This window comes from Pinus tabuliformis, chromosome 3_1 (genome assembly GCF_031772625.1).
Source record: "Pinus tabuliformis cultivar Carrire ecotype Pingquan chromosome 3_1, CPIR1, whole genome shotgun sequence".
Taxonomy (NCBI): Eukaryota; Viridiplantae; Streptophyta; class Pinopsida; order Pinales; family Pinaceae; genus Pinus; species Pinus tabuliformis.
The window spans coordinates 975,831,208-975,839,683 of NC_142301.1; positions in this window are offsets into that span (position 1 = coordinate 975,831,208).

Genomic DNA, 8,476 nt, shown 5'->3' on the forward strand with positions numbered 1-8,476 from the left:
ATCAACTTAAAAGGGCATAAAAATAAGACAAAGGTACCTTAATTTTTTATTATCATGGGGAGCCGTACAGTACTGTACCCCAGTAAAGTTTAACCTACCTAATTTGGGATGGATTGCTGTGGTCATTCTATCCCTGGAACACCAGAATCTCAAATCAATTTGAAAGGGCATAAAAATAAGAGAAAGGTGTACTGGCTGGTGATTGAGTGGCTTTGATTTGAAAGGGGTACTGATAACTTATTCGAAATAAACGGTCTTTATATTTTACTTTTAAATTCCTAACCCTAACTTCTGAACTACTGACTTGAAATGTGATGTGGATTTCACAGCTTTGTGCTCGAAGGGTGAAGTGAGGACATGATTGATTTTGTCTCAAGTAGAAATAACGCTCCAAATTTCAGATCGGTCTTAAAATATCAATCTTGTAATAAAAGTGTTTGTAATGCGTGTCAGGACATATAATAGTCTGGCCGTATAAGTAGGATCACGATGGCATCTTCTGTGAGTGGCTCAAATTAGATATGAAGTGATATTTATTTGTTTACCAAAAGTGAAAGCTTGAAAAAGCTTCTTCAGGATGGAGAATAATTACATAACTCACATTCAAAAGTGAAGCCACCAGTGCATCTGCTCTGAGATGATCAATAACCACCCCGTAATGCAACATTAAATGCAGTGAATTATAAGTTGTTTAATCTGAAACCCAATTAAGATACAATGACTTATAAGCCATCTCACTCAGCATTTAATGCTATGCTGCGGAGAGATTATTTTCAAATTAAAGTACTTATAAACAACTTAATACAACATTAATACCATACTTTAATATGACTATTTTCATATCCATACTTTAATATGACCATTTTCATATCCAACTTATAATCACCTCATGCAACATGGTGCTACATCAAACTACCCAAAACAGTAGTTGAATTCAACAATCAAAGAATATAATTCCCAAAAATGACCTCCAAATGCTATCAAAAGGGACATCCACATAATACAAATTTCAATTATTAGCTTACTTCCAAAATCAAGGTATATGATTCCCAAAATGGCATATAAATCCTATCAGCAGCGACAGCCATTGAAGCTAAACAGTCCACATAACATATAATAACTAAATGCTTAACATACAATTGGATTTGTATGAATTCATTTTCTTACACGTGTTGAGCATTCTTTGTTATATCAAATGTTATAGCAAAGTGTATAGAGGTCATTGGAATTGGAATTTAAGTGTAAGCATTTTGTGGCAAATTCATAGATGTTGTAGCAAAGTGTACAAAGGTCATTGAAATTGGAAACATTTCAAGGGAATAATTTTTATATATTTAATAATTTTTATTGTTATATATTTGATATTGGCAAGATTCAGGATCTAATCAGTATTTTTGGAAGACTGTTCTAAGTAAGACTTTACTATTCACCTCAATATTAAAATAAAAATACTCAATCATATCACAACTACTCCTATTCACCTCACTATTAAAATAAAAATATTTTCTATTGTCATACATTTTAGGGCAAAGGTACTCAGTTTGCATTACAATTACCCACAACGTATGTTTAAGTGCAACTTTTATAAATGGATTTGTTTGGGCGTTGAGTAAATTAAAATCTATCTTTGTGGGTCACCTAAATCTGGTGAAATAAAATTTTATGGTTTTCATTAATTCACTGTATGTTAAGTTACAGCCCTATGCCTAAATATGTAGACAAAAAAAAAGAGATGATTTTTAATTAGTTTTTATTCATCAACAGCTCCTTGACAAGATGGCTGTCTGGGTAAAACACATGCAGAATTATGGGTTTAATGATATAAAGTGCTGAAAGAAATGCATGATACCGATTTGGCACTCAATAGAAGCTCCAAGCGCATCTTTATCACAATGATGGATGAGTTCTTTACTCTGAAAGCATCATGAGGCGTTGAACTTCACTTCTACGTTTGTTTGGATTTTGACTTCTGATAGCAACAACTTCACATTTCAAAAAAAATTGTTGAATTTCTACCTGGTTAGATTCTGATGATTGAAAATTTAATTGAGTTTTAGCTAAATTGTGAGGGTTAAAAATTCACAACCATGGTGCTAACAATGCCGGACACCTTCTCCACACTGGAAGAAGCTTTGGCCGCCCTGGAAGGTGGTTTGATGGAACTGTTACCTGCTTTCTTGATCTCAATAGCTTTCCACTCCCCACTGCGGCAATGGATGCTTATTTTTTAAATCAGTTTAAAGCCACCAAACCCCATTACCACCGAACTCTCACTATCAGCGGCTCAAATCATTATTATTATTATTTTTTTCAAACTGTAGCGTTAAAGATTAAACCTAGGAACGCCTCGAAATAGACGCCAACTAATTTTCTGTTGAACCACAGTTCGAATCCCAGCCAAAACAAAATAAGCACAAAGAATTGAACTTTAACGTGGTCAAAATATCTTACCAATCCCCACTAGAAAAAGACTGCTAGTGACATTTGTCTGCCACGCTTATAATATACGGGTTAATAATGGCGTATGCAGTGGGACCGACTTGAAAATTCCTGCCATCTGCACCGCCCCTTTACCCCTTGACGGGTCATATGTTTTTTATCCTTTGTAAGTTTCAATACAGATTTGTCAGAGATCTTTTTTGGGCTGATTTTGAATTGAATAGGTTCCTCCACATTTTAAAGTTGTCAGGTGAATGTTGATGGAATTGGCATGTATTCTTTTGATTTCATAAAAGAAGTGAAGAAATCAGTAAGAAAATGAAACCCTTTTTGGGCCGTTTTGAATTATATATATATATATATATATAATATAAATATAAATTTTTTTTATCTTATTTTATTTTAAAATAAATTAATGGATGTAAGTTTAAGAGTTTGTATTTTGGAATTTAAGGAAATAAGTTAATACAGGAAAGTTTGTTTTTTAATGAATTAAGGAAATAGTTTTTTTTAGATCATGGTGATAAATCAACTAAAGCCCATAATCAAGAATATAAATCACTATACATTATAACAGAATAATATATGTTAATTTGAAAAATTGACTATATGCTAATTTGAAAATTTGCAACCGTTGGGGGTAAGCTATATGGTCGTATCCATACCAACCGCTGTTTCCGCTTGCAGAGGTGGAAAAATTGTAACCGTTGCGATGAGGTATGTGATCGTATCCATACTGACCGTTGTTATATGTTATACGGGTTTATTTAAAAACTTAAGCTTATCTTGATTGCCGTTGTTGCATATAATCGAGATAAAAATTTTCTATTTTAAGCTTTTATTTGGATGGTAGCTTTTCTATATATTATTTAGAGATAAAGATGTTTATTTTAAAATTATAGTTTTTTTATATTCAATAAGTATGGAGCCAATTTTTTCTAGTTTTTTATATTTAAGAATTATAGAGCCATTATATTATTTTATTTCGTTAATTTTTTTTTGGTTGTTTTAGTAGGTATTGGATCCTTGTTCTCTTTCTTCTTTTTTAAGTTTAATATTAATTTTAATTAGAATTTTTTTTTTATTTGTTTTTATTTATATCTTATTTTTTTAATACAAATATTATATATATATATATATATATATATATATATTTATATTTATATTTATATTGGATCATATATATATTGGTTTCTTTTTCTTATTGGTTTGTTTGGTAATATTACTTTGATAATCAATTTTATTCATAAAAATATTTTTAATATAAAAATATTTGTATTACTAATTATTTTTAATAATTTTTTGTATATAAATATTATACGTAAATATTATAAATAAATAAATAGTTTATTATTATTATTTTATTTATTTAATATTATAAATAAATATTATTTTGAACAGTATTAATTTAATTTTTATTATAAAATATTTTTTTAGTCAAACTAATCGTTTTAATCTTACTTTTTGTTTTGTTGGGTAATTTATTATATTTCATAATAAAATTTATAATTATAATTTTTTTTATTACTATTATTTATAATAATATTATTTATAATAAATTTATTTTAAATTATTTTTTATATAAATATTAAATATTAGTTATAATTAGTTTATTTTGAAGATATTACTAATTTTTTTATTTTATTAATAAGGTTATCTGAGTCAAACTAACTGTTGTAATCTAATCTAACGGCTACTTAGCTTTTCTCTCTGATTGGGTTCCTCATTTTCAAGATGAATCACATTAGTAGACGAGATTTTCTCCTATGTGATTTTTATTGAAAGATTTTTTGTAAAACAGATTATGTATCACAAAAGCTTGAATTCAAAACTATATAATATAATTTTGTTATTTATTTAGAATGAAGTTTGAAATTGTTACAATAAAGTTTATTATGCCACATACAAGAATTGAACTTCGATGATGGGAGAATAACAATCATTCCTCACTAACCATCTAAAATAAACTAGATTCATGATTTTTTTGGATAATCCTTATTTAATTGTATGCTTTTTCTAATTGTTTCAAAATTTTACAAGTAAACAAATTAAGACATGCAAGTTTTCTGCACTTGTATATAATGTAATGCTATTTCTAAATATAGTTTGAGGGAATTTGCATGAAACTTCCAACATTTCTAGTGGTTGTTTCACCCGTTATCAAAGACTTAAGAGTCTGTGATGATAGGTTGAATGACCTCATAAAGAACTTAAAAGTTCGTGATGATAAGTGAAATGACCACCATAAACATTAAACATTATATCCTTGATGGAGAAATTTGTGATGATAAGTGAAGTGATCATCAAAAAAATTTAACATTAAATCCTCAATGATGAATGAAATTACAACGTAAAACATTAGATATTTCTTACAAATTCACATAATTCATATCTAAAAATAATAATATACACAACTTTTATTTTTATAATTTCCAATTAATCTAAATTTTTATAAATTTAAAAGTAAAATTAAACTGAATATCAATAATATTCAAATTTAAAACTTTATATAATTTTTTAACTTCTATTTAATCTAAATTTATGTAAACTTACAAGTTACATTTATAAGAAATTGTTGTATAATATTAAAATTTTAAATTTTGATGAACTTCTAGTTGTTCCTTTGGAAAAGTATTAGAACTAATAAATCACATGTTTATATTAACCATAAATAAATCATTTTCCCATTCAAACTAAAATTAACCTACATGTATCTTCAAAAATACATATATACATCTCTTAATACCTTCATATTTTCCTTTAAAGCCCTTTAATTTAAGTCCATCCAGTTATAATCCAGTGGTAAATCGTCTGAAAATTTACATTCCTTGAGGTTTGATTTTCAACTTACCCATTCATATGGTTTCAGCGTCTGTTTGTTTGAAGATTTTCACCCAATAATATGTTTCTGAAAGTGGAATATGCCGATACAGATGGACCAAATTGGTCATAGCTGCTTTAGCAACAGCGTACACTTGTTTCCCATCTTTGTAGAGCCTCATTTACATCGCCATAAATTTTCATTCAGTGTCTATACAGCGCACCGATGATTGCTGTCTCGCTGGTCCTATCAACATTCTTATGCAACCTTGAAAATAAATTCTAATTGATGTGGAGGAAAGCCTCGTCAAATACAAATTATTTTTCTGGAAAAACATTGTTTCTGACACTATTTTATGATGATTACTGCTAAAATGGTTATCAGGATAAATGTTCGAGACTTTAAGGTTATGATGATAAATGTTGGCCTGCAAAATATAATTGAAAATGTCTGGGAAATAATATACACTCTGGAGCATTAATGTAGAATATTGAAAATATTTATAATCGTTTATATTCATGGTAGATATGTTACAGGTTGGAATATTGAAAATATTTATTATCTTTCATATTGATTTAAATATTTTTTGATGGGAGAGGGAGAATTTATGTTCTGCAGTTATTAGATTTCAGCATTGTTTGTTTCCGAAATTTGGATTTTTTTTATTAATTTTTTTTAAATAATTTTTATTTTGGTATGTTTTAATTATATAGTATTAATATTTAATATTTATAATTTTATCAGTGTAAAATATTTTTATTATATTTCAAATAAAAAGTGTTGAATTTTTTTTTCATTAAAGAATCTATTTTTAAGATGCTTAAGACTATATTTAATTCTCAAAACCAAATTTTAAACTATTTAGAGTGGCTAATTTTTAGAGTATTCGTTATAGAGATCAATCTTCTTTTAAAATAACAATTACTAAATTTACAATAAGTTTAAAAATGTTAAGCAATGGTTTAGAGTAATTTTTTTCTTACCATAATAATTATCATTTTATATTTAAATTAATATAATTATATAAATTAAATGGCTACCAAATATTGATAAATAGCTTCCATGACTTAGACCTCCTATTAGTGAAATAGGTCAGAAATTTAACCAATTTAGCTAACTCTTAGTGTTTTTAATTTCTTTTATTAATTAAATAAAATCATGAATATAAGTATAAAATTATTACTTAAATAAAATATAAATTTAATAATAAATACTACTAAAATATTGTGAAACTATTGTTATTATTTTTTTAATGTCATTTTCTCAATATTTAATTTATATAAATTAGAGAAAATTATAAGTGAGAAAAAACATAAATTAAAAATGAAATATTTATCCATTAAAAAAAATTAATAATATTCACTATAATTGGCCATCCAATATAAATAACAAAATATGTTAAGCAATTTATTACATTTTCTTATTTTTAACCGACACATTTAAACTTATACATTGAAATTCAAGTAAAATGACTTTACATATATTCTATTTTATTTGATAATTATATTAATATGAGTTATGGAGTATGTTACAGAATATATTGTATTTTCTTATTTTTACCCGATGTTTCTAAAACTTAAAAATTTAAATTCAAACATGAACTAGTACGTTATCAACCACTTTCTTCTTGTTGTGATTGTGAAACGAATTGAAATTCAAACATGAACTAGTACGTTATCAATCACTTTCTTCTTGTTGTGATTGTGAAACGAAGCAAAGGAGGACTAGGGGATATTTGTGGCAAACATAGTGCCTACCTATCAAAGCTTTGCACACTGCACTCCTTATACACTTTTCCATATTTTGTACTTACTTTTAAAGTAAATTTAATGAAAATTAAATCCACACATATCAAGTAACTTTTTTCAGTGAAAACTCTGACTTTTTTGCTATTCATTTGAACAAGTGCTACATGCACCCGTAGTCCTTGCCTAACCATATAATATGCCATTTGTTAAGGCTCATAACCGTTTTATACACATGGTATCCATGGGAGGGTTAGAAGTCTAACAAAAATCCTATTTCAGGGTATCATGAACAAATCACTTTTATCTTCACGTTATCTTCACCTTAGGATAACTATTCTTTTATTTCCTCAAGTCGTACCTGTAACAATTGAAAATAATATAGGGGATTAGTATGTTTAAGTACGAGGTAAAGAGTCAAAAGAGGCTATTTATGGAAACCAAAAAAAAAAGACTTACAATAGAGAATAATATCTAATAAAGAGCATATAAATTTCATTCCTCCTCAACTTGGTGATATCAAGATAAAAACATTAGTAATATAAAATAAGAAGAATAATATTTGAATGTAAAACCATGGAAGCCACCCCAAAGCACCTGAGAGCTCCATGGTTGTAACCATATTGTTTAAACCCTAGAGGGTCATGGTCTAAAGAATGATGACTGCAGCATAACGCATGTGGACCAGGTGGCCAAAACTGACCTGCCCACCGGTGGATGAAGATGGCATGCAGCAATCTTAACAAGGCTTTCAAACTAGTATAAAATAGTAAAATCAAAGTGAACCGATATAGTAAGATTGTTTTCATGGTTTTAAAGTATTTTTCTTATTTTATGATATGGTAAGATTGTTTTGATAGTTTTAAAAAAATACCGTAATGTATTTTTCCTATTTTTAAAAACTCAAAGTGAACCGATATAGTAAGAAAACTTGTACTTATATATCTACCTCTATTGTCTATTTTTATTACGTCTTCAAGTATAATTTTTTGAGTTTTCTTGTTTCTTTTACCTCTTCAAGTTGGTCCACTTATAGGGGAAAGTTGCAGCTTCTTTCATAGTTGCGGCAAAGTTGTAGTTTCCTTTATCGTTCTGGAAAGGGCAAGTTGTAGCTACGTTCATCGTTGTGGAAGGGGAGGAAAGAAGTTACACTTGCTTTCATCATTGCCGTCCCACTTTAGACAAATTTATTTCAAATAAAGATTATCGAACGAAAGCTTTCTCGAAACATTTATGAACAGTAAAATACAAGTAACTAATCCACGTAATTTCTCTAATCTGAAGAATCATAATATCAAATAACAAATAAACCAGTAGGCCGAGTTCAATGGCCTCAAACCCTGTAAATACTGAATGCAATCAAATAAAGAAATACTTCAATAATCATTTTTTGTTATAGGCCTATGGCAGTTCACCAAAATAGAGTAGAGTAAATGAGAAGGGCAAGATAGCCTCAAAACACCTGTAGTAT